We start from the raw sequence: 11,524 nt of genomic DNA, 5'->3' as shown, positions 1-11,524 counted from the left end.
AGCTTTAGAAAGTTTTTACAAAAGTGGAGCTTTACTGGTGTTTGCCAACATGCTAAAGTGCAAGTGCCAGAAAATGGTGACACCAGCTGCAGGTCACCAAGTGACGAATTTACTCTATGAGCTTTATCCCATGTCCAGTTGGTTCAAATACCCTAATCATTGTATAAATTTTGCAGTGCATGCATTATCAAACAGTACCAGAAAGATTGAAAGATCGGTTTACATATTGTGTTTGTGCAGGAAAGGCTTTGGGTGGGGATAAAGAGTGGTATTTCTATAGTCGAAGGAAAAGAAATCAGAAAAAGAACGCCATAGAATACCGGCCTGCTGCATCAGGGTATTGGAGGGTGATGGGCAACGATGAGTCCATATCAAATGGAAGCAGAATAATTGGGTGCAAGAGGTCTCTAATTTTTTACATGGGTAAGGCTCCCATGGGGACCAAAACCAATTGGGTAATGAATGAGTATAGGCTCTTGGACTCCATGACCAAAGTTTCTAAGAAACGTGCAAGTTCAAGATCTGTAAGACTCTCTCTCTCTCTCTCTCTCTCTCTCTCTCTCTCTCTCTCTCTCTCTCTCTCTCTCTCTCTATCTCTCTCTCTCTAGTTATAAAATAATAGATAATAGTTGCAGGTATCAGGAGATTTGGTTCTATGCAGAATTCAAGAGAGAGACTTTGATTCTGAGTCGAGTTCTTGTAGTGATGATGGAAGAGAGCTTTCATGTCTAGATGAGATCTTCGTTTCCTTGGATGACTTGGAAGAAACTAGTCTGCCAAGCAACTCTAATGAGAGATTACCTCACTAGATGTTCCTTTTGTTCTTAATTTGGTTGTTGTTATAATGTAATGGAGAAAAGCAATTAATGTAGAGCTTATGACATTACCAACAAGAATTCCTGCTGATTTGTTGCTTTGTTATGGTAGAAATTTGTGAAGCAGGTGCTTGAGGCAATGGGTGAGGGTGAAAGTGGAGCCCAATGAGCACTCCTTGGTGTGCTTATGATTTGGTAACCTTTTCATGTATTGATGGTGGCGTCAAAGTCAATACCATTATATTTCATATGGTGCTTGTTTACGCACACGTCTATGACTAATGCAAGTGCATACATGTTGTATGGACCTTTTTAGTCCATATGGATGACGGGATTAGTTTACTACTCATGGTCTTTATCTTATGCTTATTCGAAGACCGTAGATAGAGACAAAAAAAAACACCCGAAAAGAATCATGTCTTTATGCTTTGCCAAGCAGTTTGTATTTAGCCCCCACAAGAGTATTTCAGCTCATCTAGTAGGGTGCTGTACCAAAAAATGGAGGGTGATCAGGTGCAGCAGCACACTAAAAGTGTGCAATCACATTGCACCTGATCCTCCCTCGGCCAAAGCATGGTGTCCACCCTAGAATGCAAGGGGAACCTAAGGTTTTTATACCAATGTGCTCGCTCGTGAATAAGGTAGCTTTCCCAGTGTGTTCGTAGCTTTCTAAGGTAGGCCACGTTAGGCAGGGTGGTCATGAGCCCACCCGATATTTACCTTGCTGGGGATTGGGTCCATTAAGTGGCCGGTTCTTGGCTAGGGTTTCTGTCATAAGAAAGTTAAATATTTTACCAACTGGGGCTCCGCTTGTCTGGTAGGAGCAGCTAGTGCACGTCACCTTGTGTTGGGACGTTGCAGGTTCAAAACCCAATTGTATAGTTGTATAACTGGTAGGGGACTGCCTAACCCCAGCTTGCCTATAAAAAAAAAAGTTTACCATTTTGTAAGTCAAAATGCTATAGTGTTGAATCCAACAAAAAAACTCTTTCAGGCCATCATTATTATGAAGCTTAGTTTGTAAGGAAATTTAATTATAGCCAAAAGTATGGGGCCAAGAATGGGGATCCAAGCCTTCAACTTCCATTAAGCATCTTGATATACCTGCCCATTTTTTTTCTATCTAATCATTCTAAGCACGGATATTGCATCTATAATATCCAAGGAATTGGCCTTGGCATGGTTAGAAACAACAGCAGAACCTCAAATGATCCTTGTTGCTGCTTTAGAAACCTTGAGAATGCATAACTGGGAAAGCAGTGTTAATTTTGATACTCATCATAGCAAAAAACATAGAACCTTACGTTGGCCTTTTAGAAATATATTATTTCTATAACTACCTTCTTTGTAATTTTCCCTTTGAATGTTTCTTTAGTTGTAAGCAACATAAAAAGATTATGTTTTCATTTTCTTCATAAACAAATCACTGACAGGATGTTCTTGCAAGGAGCTTATTTTTTACTATAGTTGCACGTTCTCTGAAAACAAATGCATTTGTTGGTATCTGCCTAACCCTAGATTGACTGACCCAGTTCTTATCTTGACTACAAAGTAAAAAGTTAAAGAGAGATCGGAACTAAGTTTTGGACATAACATATAGCTTTTGCACTAAGTTTACATTTTTTTCTGGCTAAGCCAAAAGACCCCCCACACCCACCCCGCATTTGTGTTTGGTAAAACCCTTGAGATCACTTGCCACTAGGGATGCACACAAGCCGAGCTTGGCATGTTCAAGCTAGGCTCTCGTAACCTGGTGTATAGGCTCAGCTCGAGCTCAGCCTTAGCTTGAACCAATGGTGTTCAAGCTCGGCTTGTGCTGAGTATTGAGTCGAGTCGGACTTGACCTGGGCTCGGTCTGGGCTCAGCAGGCAGAGAGAGCAAGATTATCCCATTTCTCTTTTGATTTCACAGACTAGAAGAGCACCTTATCATCCATTTAAGCTCTCACAGATTGTGAAACATAAGTATTGCAAATCTGTGTATTAGCAGTCACTTTCTAAAGTAGCCATTGATATTCTACTGCAATCACATTAGTGGCTACTATTGGGTAAGCTATAACGGCCACATTTTTAGTGGCTGTTAATATCTGTGTATTAGCAGCCACTTTATCAAGTGGCCTTTGATAATCTATTACAGCTACATTAGTAGTGGATATTGGCTAAGCAATAATGGACACACTTTTAGTGGCTGCGAATACAGTCACTTTCTCAAGTGGCCTTTGAGAATCTACTAATAACGGCCACACCTTTAGTGGCTGCTAATATAAAGAACATGCATAACACCATCGTTAAAATGTATCAAAATGAAAGCCTTGTTTTTCTATTAAAAACAAATCGTGATAATGAACCAGGCATGCCCAAATATAAACATGTTAGTGAACACTGGAGCAGCTTGTGGTTCGGCTTGCCAAGTCATGAGCAGTTCCTCTTTGTATCCCAGCCCTATGAATCAACGGCACCCCAAGTTTTCATAATTTCCATGAAGATGGCATGGTTCCAGTAAGTTCCACAAATGGGGGGCCAGAAGAAAGATAAAGAACCAAACAGAATGGATAATCCTTAACTTGAAAGATTGGAAATTTTGTTTCTCTCGAAAAAGGTTGGAGATTTTGTAAACATGATCAGATCACTCAACTTTTCTAACAAACAAATGCTCATGGAAATAGTCCAAATTAGTAGTGGCCTACCCTTTTACTGTATGGTGCCCATAGAGTGAATCTGGACTTACCTAGTCAATACAGAGAGCAATAAAGGTCCACTGTGGGTAACCCCAAGGGGTTTGGTGGGGGCCTTCACTAGACGGGTAGTCAGGGTTTCATTCTCATGGGCATCAACCTTTTGCATATAAGAAGGGGGCAAGGGCATTATGTTTCTTGCTCTTGCCAAATCAAGATGATTCCCTGTGGGCAAGTGCGAAGCAGGTTATATGTCCCCCCCCCCCCCCGAACAGGGCAGTTAGCTACATCTCATGATCGGGGGTCCCAAAGAGCACCACGTATGTAAGCATGTGCGTCTCGTATCCCCATGTTTGTCAGCATTAATTAGCGTTGGAGTTTGATGCGATTGCAAAGACTTAAGTACCCTCTCCTCCATTGGTGCAAAAAAAAAATGATGGTTCTTGAAAAGGAGTGGTTGTAAAGACTTAAGTGCCCCGAAGATGATTATTTAAGACCCAGTCTTTGCACTACAGGATTATCCGAGAAAGATATCTCCCCTGGAGGAGGCCATGAACATCAACCCTTTCACACTCTCTCTCCCTTCTATTTCTGCTTCTATGCACATCCAACAGAAGATCTTACATTGCTTCATCAAGCACCGACTGACCTGCACATTTACTGTTGTGGAGCCTGATTCAGAGTTTTTACCCTTACAGGAGGAGGGTCTGGGGGCTCCTCTCAGTGTGGGTAGCATCATTCAACTTGAAGAGTTATGGAGTCTGATTCAGAGCTTTTACCCTTACAGAAGGGGGGTCTGAGGGCTCCTCCCAGGGTGTTCATGGCCTTTTGCCCTTACAGGAGGGGGGTCCGGGGGCTCATCAACCCTCTCTCGCTCTCTCTCCCTTCTATTTCTGCTTCTGTGCACATCCATCACAAGATCCTATATTGCTCCATCAAGCACCGACTGACCTGCACTTTGACTGTTGTGGGTCCTTACTGATGAGCTGCCTCTAAATTTATTCGACTCTGGGTTCTTACTGCACTTGAAGTTGAGTCATTGTATTTTTTGTTATTCGGTGGGTGGTGAGGCCCTCCTCTACTCTCTCAAGACTCTTAGCTTGGGCAATCTTTCTTTTGATTATTGTGGTTGTAATGTATCGTTGAAGTTAAAATGGGGAATGAAATGACAATAGAAATCGCTGAAAATTTACAGAAATAAATGCCCTTCTTCTAGAAAACTGAATCGTCGGTTCCTCTTCCTCGGACGGACATAAATGCCATCCTTCTAGAAAACTGAATCGTCGGTTCGTGAAAATGACAAAACTGCCCTCCATCGATATCGCGGGAAAATGTTCTGCAGAGTTTGCGTATGTAGCAAGCGTTATGTTGTATGATACAAATAGTTCAAAAAAATTCTTTCTCGTTCTAAGCACTCTACCGAAGATTCTTTGCTTTCATCTCGAGTTGCCGGAGCATCCTTTCCTTTTTACCAGAGCATCTGTTTCCGTCTTATGCGCAGTCGCAGCATCGTTGTCACCTTCTGTTGCGTATTAGTTGTTACTGTTGCTTACTCTACAGTTGGAATATCCAAATTCCCATCGTTTCGGTGAGTTTTGTGTAAGTTTTCTTTCTTCAATCTGAAGATTGGTTTTTATACAAGGATTTGTATTATGAACCCAAATATTCCGACGATTTCTAATGATGATGATCGTGTATTGTGTTGTGCAGGTTAGCAATGTCTGCGCCTCATCAGATTAGAGATACCCCGTCGTTCTATGGGTTGTCTATTAGAGAAGTGATCCGTCAGTCCCATCTATCTAAAGTTTTTGAAAGATACCAAAATATACTTAAGATTGAGAACGATGAAGACAGAGAAAAAGCCTTGGAATCGTATTTTGCGGAGGATTATCCATCAGATATCGAGGCTGCGGACCAAAGGAAGAACTCTGAAGAACGAAAGATGCAGAACAAGGATGACGAAGAGAAGGCAAAGGACAGAAATATTGATGAGAATATAAATAGAAGGCGGAGGATTAACGCACAACAGATGGAAAAGAGGAAGAAGAAGGTGGAGGAGTGAGAAAGGGATGTTAGCAATATGATGGCAGAGGCTCATAGGAGAAACTTGGAGAGTAGAGCAATGCGACACAAGGCAAGGCTACTGAAGGAGGCGGAGGAGAGGCGAAGGCAAATGAATAAGGAGGAGGAAGAGAATGAACAGAATATTCCTCAGTTTGAGGAAGAAAAGGAAAGGCGAAGGAGGGAGTTGGAGTTCGAGAAAGCTAAGGAAATGCAAAGGCAGCAGAAGGAGAATGAGGAAAAGAAGGAAAGGCAACAGAAGGAGAAGGAGGAAGAGGTAGAGAAGGAAAGAGAAAGGAAGAAGCAGGAGGAAGAATTGCAGGAAAGAAGGAAACAACAACTACAAGAGAAATAAAGGCGGCGAAAGCAGAAGGAGGAAGAAAAGGAAAGGGAAAGGAAGAAGCAGGTGGAAGAACTGCTGCAAAGAAGGAAACAAGAAATCGAAGAGAAAGAAAGGCGGCTGAAGGAGAAGAAGGAGGAAGAAAAGGAAAGGGAAAGGAAGAAGCAGGAGGAAGAGGCGAAAAGGGAGAGACAAAGGAAGCAGAAGGAGGAGGAGATAAAGGAGAGAGAAAGGAAGGAGAAGGAGGAGGATGCGAAAAATGAGAGAGAAAGGATGCAGGAGGAGAAAAGGGAGAGAGAAAGGAAGGAGAAGGAGGAGGAGAAAAGGCAGAGAGAAAGGAAGCAGAAGGAGGAGGAGGAGAAAAGGGAGAGAGAAAGGAAGGAGGAGGAGGAGAAAAGGGAGAGAGAAAGGAAGGAGAAGGAGGAGGAGAAACGCGAGAGAGAAAGGAATCAGAAGGAGCAGGCGGAAAAGGAGAGAGAAAGGAAGCAGAAGGAGGAGGAGGAGAATAGGGACAGAGAAAGGAAGCAGAAGGAGGATGAGAAAAGGAAGGCGAGAGAAAGGAAGGCGAGAGAAAGGCATGCGACGGTGGAGCCGGTAGAGATGGAGATTGAAAGGCAGTTGGAGGCAGTGGACCCACCAGAAAGTCCCAGGTTGGAGGGAGAACAGCAGAAAATAGCGACCAAGGTAAATATATTTGTCCTGTCTGCGAAGATTTAATAATATGTTTAGCAATTTTGGTATAGCGATTACTGTGTTAGGTATTGATATTTATAGCAATTACTGCGATAGTATGTCTGCAACCGATATTATTTATAGCGGTTAGTAGAATAGTATTTATAAGTACAAATGGAAGTAATTTATAATTTGTGGGAATAATATGTTATTTTGTGTTACAGGGAGGTCACAGGAGAAGTAGAGCACCAGGTGAAAAGCTCGGAGGTCGCTGTCAATGGCCTGTAGTTCTGTCTTGGTATGGTCAACTGAGTGCATATCAGAAGGACCGACTACGAAATATGCACTTCGGTGGCCTTTTGGACCAGCAATATTTTGAAACTTGCTGGAATACCATGACTCACCTGGTAAATAAGTGGAATGATAAGACTAACACATTCCAGTTTGATTCTTTTGAGATCACCATGACTCTAGAAGATGTGGCGAGGATCACTGGCCTTAAGTGCGATGACAGTGCTGTCCTATTACGGCATTCAAACTATAACGCAAGGGAAAACTGCACTGCCCTTCTAGGAATGTCGATAGACGAATGGAGTCAATGTATTTCTGGTGGAAGCAATTCCACATCAATGAAGGTCTCAGTTTTTCGTAATAAATGGGAAGGCCACTTCTCTACTTGTGCATCTGAAACAGCTGACCAAGAGTTGCGCGACTTCCTTCTATATTTTTTTGCTCTTACATTATTTTCCGATTGTTCTGGTTCGAGAATAAGTTTCATGTGGCTGCAGTACCTGGCAGACTTAGACGAAGTCGACAACTATGCCTGGGGTGCCGCTATGCTCGCACACGTGTACAGTCAACTCCACCGTGCGAGTAATGGTACGAAAACAGTTGGCGGATTTTGGCCATTTGTTCAGGTATTTGTTGATTACATACTTAGTATTTGTAGACAAATCTCATTGCAGTCTGTGGCGTTGCTAATAATATTTTTTTTGTTAGGCCTGGGCGTTGGAACATATTATCCCATTGCGTCTACGGTGTGGCCCTCCGATTTGTGGTTTTCCAAAGATCGGTCGCTGGGCCAGAATAAACGTCGCAGTTTATAATGCTAAGTCCATTTTAGATGGGCTGCAATTAAACGAGATAAATGTTCTAAAATTGTTTACAATCGCGTCAGCATTTACCATTGAGTATTATAAATCGTTGTAATGTTCAGCATTCTTAAGTATATATCGCTGCAGGATTGTCTTCCGTAGTGCATATCGTTGTTGCCATATCATGCGTAAATAAATTTTAATATATTTGTCATTCGTTATTAAAAAGAATTACCAATGTACAGATTTTGTGGAGACCTTATGGAGATGGGGGCGATGATGAAGACGTTGTTGCGGAGGCTGCCAGATTGTCTGACCGCGATTTATGGCTATTCTGCAATTTTGAAGCCGAGTTGCAGCAAGGTAGTCGAGTTCTCCTACAATCTGGCTTGGGGCAGTCTATCTCAAATAAGCCTTTGGAGGTGAGAAGGAAGATGAATATTGGTGGGGGCAGGCACGTGAATTGGAGCGATCGCTACAGGGACGAATTATTAAATTGGAACTCAGGTGGTTTTCCTGCCGTACCGTATGATCATGAAGGACGACAATTTGATCCCTTCTATTTCGAAAGCTATTGGGAACCAATGCGGCGAAATCAGAAGATTGAGAAAATTGTCAACCCATGCCTCCCAACTGTCCCTTCTTATGTTGTAGCCCAGCCTCTACAACCAAAACGTCGTCTCGCTCTGGTTAATACGACTAGTCCATCAGTAACAAATCACGAGGAAGACCGAACACTTGCTCCAAAAGAGAAGACTGTCTCTGCCGCAAGGTTCGAACTTATTGAGAGGGAGAATAAGAAATTAAGGACAGAAGTAAGCACTATGGGCATTCAATTGAATGCAGTGGTGGACATGATGACCAGTCTTCTTAGGCAAGGTTTCGCAACAAAGAGGCCACCCAGGATAGACAGTCCACCAATAAAAAGTGAGAGACAAGTCTATGAAATTTCATCAGATTCGTCCAGTGACTGAATAAATCCTAGATTTTCATTTTTATCATGCTATACATTTGTTGTAATTGTATAATGAGTTGCGGTAACGTGAAATTCTTTTACTGTTTAATTCTTTATTATTACATCTTTCCGACTTTAGGTCTCGGTAATAAATAAACTTTAAACGAAAATAGATGTTTCTTCAGAAATCGTGGCATTGCCTAACCTCTTTGGCATCGCTAAGATATAGCATTTCTGTTTAGCAATCGCTGTATTTGTCTTCGCCTCGAAAGAATAGCGCACAAAGTATTGGCGATCTAAGCCATGAACAATAATTTAACGAGTTCTGACGGCACAAAGGTTTGTATCCATATACGATAATCGTGAAAAGGTATTTGTGTTAAATAATCAATAGATAATGAAAGGATTTGTTGTCATCGCTGGATACTTCGTGCTTTGAGTGGGAGAGCGATATGTGGCATCGCAGCATAGTGATTTGTGGGTATTGTTCGAATGTCAAATCACACGTGGAAAACATATTTTTGAATATTTAAAACTTAATGAGTGGCATGGAAAGACGTATTTTTGAATACTTTGAACGCAAGCATTTAATTTGGCGGCGGTTATCAAAAAAAGGCGGCATGCGAAAAGCCGTATTTATATTTTTTTTAAACGCAATCAATTAATTAGCTTCGTGCTTTGAGTCGGAGAGCGATCTGTGGCATCGCAGCATAGTGATTTGTGGGTATTGTTCTAATGTCTAATCACACATGGAAAACGTATTTTTGAATATTTAAAACTTAATGAGCGGCATGGAAAGACGTATTTTTGAATACTTCGAACACAAGCATTTAATTTGGCGGCGGTTATCAAAAAAAGGCGGCATGCGAAAAGCCATATTTATATTTTTTTTAAACACAATCAATTAATTAGCGGGCTGTTTTCAAAAAATGGCTGCACGTTAAACGACTTTACCTTTGTAGGTGAGGATGGCGTTTCAGTATCTCTGTTGCAAAGGTGCCATCGATATCTCCGTCCAGGCATGGGGCCGAAGAAGGGGACAATCGGAGCAGTACGACCAACCATGGCGGACAAGAAGAGGACGAGTGGAGTAATACTACCCGGCACGACGCCAAAGACAATGGGAGCACTACGACCGGGCACGGCGGCAACGGAGAGGACGATGGTAGCAAAACGACTAGGCACGGCGCCAAAGGAGTGGACGAGGGGAGAAAAACGACCAGGCACGGAGCAAACGGATAGGAGGATGGGAGCTAAACGACCAGGCACGTTGCCAATGGAGTGGACGATGGGAGCAAAACGGCCACGCACGGCTCTGAACAAGAAGACAACCACATCCACAGTACCAGGACTAGCGCTTAAGAGGTATATTTTTTGAAACGCCTGAGCGGTTTAGTGAACATTTGGCTTTTCATGTCGTATTTGGACTAGTGTTGTTTACTGTAGACAATAATTTCAATGTTCAATCCTGAATACCACGCTCATGGTGCACTCAGTGCAACATCCACAGTCTCGGGTGGGCGGAAACGCCCTGACGAGTTCGTAGATGACATCGAGCAGATGCAAGATGAATTTGCAGATGGGAACACTATCAGTAATTTTGTAAGTATTTGTCCACTATCAATTTCTAGGTCATCGGTTTGCATGTTCTGAAGTTCATAACTTTGTGCAACCAGACAATGTATGATTTTGTCAATTACATTCAGAGCAACCCAACGAGCAATACAGTACGCATCATCAGCCCGTATTTCATGGTATGTCTGGGCCGCTATTGTTCTGTTTGCTTTCATGGCGTACTCACGTTTCTTGGTGGTTAAACCTTGCTATTTTGTGCAACAGATGTATGTCCGGCGAAAGCCATACGGCATAGGAATCGAAGATGCACTACCTTGTTGGAACAGCGATGATGAGTGCATAGACATTTCGAAATTTGGAAAGGTAAGTGAACAAACCTCTTATCCAAGGTTTATTCGTAACATCCCCATCACGATAAGTCTCTGGAATGAAAAATGATTTTATCGATTCGCAGATTTTACTTCCTACACTCTGGCAACATCCAGACCATTGGGTCCTATACGAGATGAATTTTCAGCTAAAACAACTATGGTGCTACAACCCATTGGACTGCCACAGTGGCGTAGAACGCGATGCTATGCATTTGGTAAGCTTGTACCCAAAGGTGAAGTAGCTATTCGAGGTGGACCGGACTATAATATATTATCCCTTTTTCACAGGCGGGATTCCTTAACGGGCAAATGGGTGTCGACATTGGTGAGTGGATGTTGCTCTGTGCTGACGATGCTCCGTTACAAAGTAATGGGGTCGATTGTGGCATATTTATAATGAAGCATATTGAAGCAATATACAATGGAGAAGAACCTTGTTTCCACGCTGTATGAGCTTCGTATCCGATGTTATTGGGTATTCCTGTTATATATTGGTTTCACATTACCTGTTTTGTTGCAAGAACATATGCCGGTAATACGCGACGAAATATGCGGAAAATTGATTGAGTTTAAAACGAACGGCAGACAGAATAGTATAAAGTGAAACCTATCGATTGCTCTGTCTGTACAACCTAACGAGCCCCTCCATCACCGTTCTCGTCGTCCTCCTCGACAGCAACCCAGTCGGTGCAGTCGCGCTGAGGGTGGCCAGCAGGAGCTCCGCCAAGTCCTCTTCCTCTCCCTAGCGAGGTCTAAGCGGATTTGTCGTTCCGGTGACGGGTGTTCATCTCGTTCCGTTGACGGGTGTTCTATGAAAAGTAAATTGTATTCAGAAATAGTTTTGTGTTGTATACGCATAACCAATGCTGGTAAAGTTGTTCTTAAGCAATGAAGAATACTGTACGGCGAAAGATATTTCTAAATATCGCATTACGTGAACTTATCAATAAGAAAGGTTTGTTCTTAG

At 42.4% G+C, this 11,524-nt stretch overlaps 1 long non-coding RNA gene across 1 annotated transcript; it reads left to right on the top strand.

Moving 5' to 3' along the window:
* Positions 1 to 333: 333 nt before the first annotated feature.
* On the top strand, positions 334 to 1,084 carry LOC149838263 (uncharacterized). Its single transcript, XR_016432173.1, has 2 exons — positions 334 to 524; positions 636 to 1,084. It is a non-coding gene; the product is annotated as an uncharacterized LOC149838263 (long non-coding RNA).
* The last annotated feature ends 10,440 nt before the right edge of the window (positions 1,085 to 11,524 follow it).

The sequence above is a fragment of the Nuphar pumila genome, chromosome 5, assembly GCF_984573655.1.
Source record: "Nuphar pumila chromosome 5, dmNupPumi1.hap1.1, whole genome shotgun sequence".
In the NCBI taxonomy this organism is placed as follows: domain Eukaryota; kingdom Viridiplantae; phylum Streptophyta; class Magnoliopsida; order Nymphaeales; family Nymphaeaceae; genus Nuphar; species Nuphar pumila.
The sequence above is the reverse complement of the archived record's forward strand: the minus strand, read 5'-3'. Positions and strand labels throughout refer to the sequence as shown.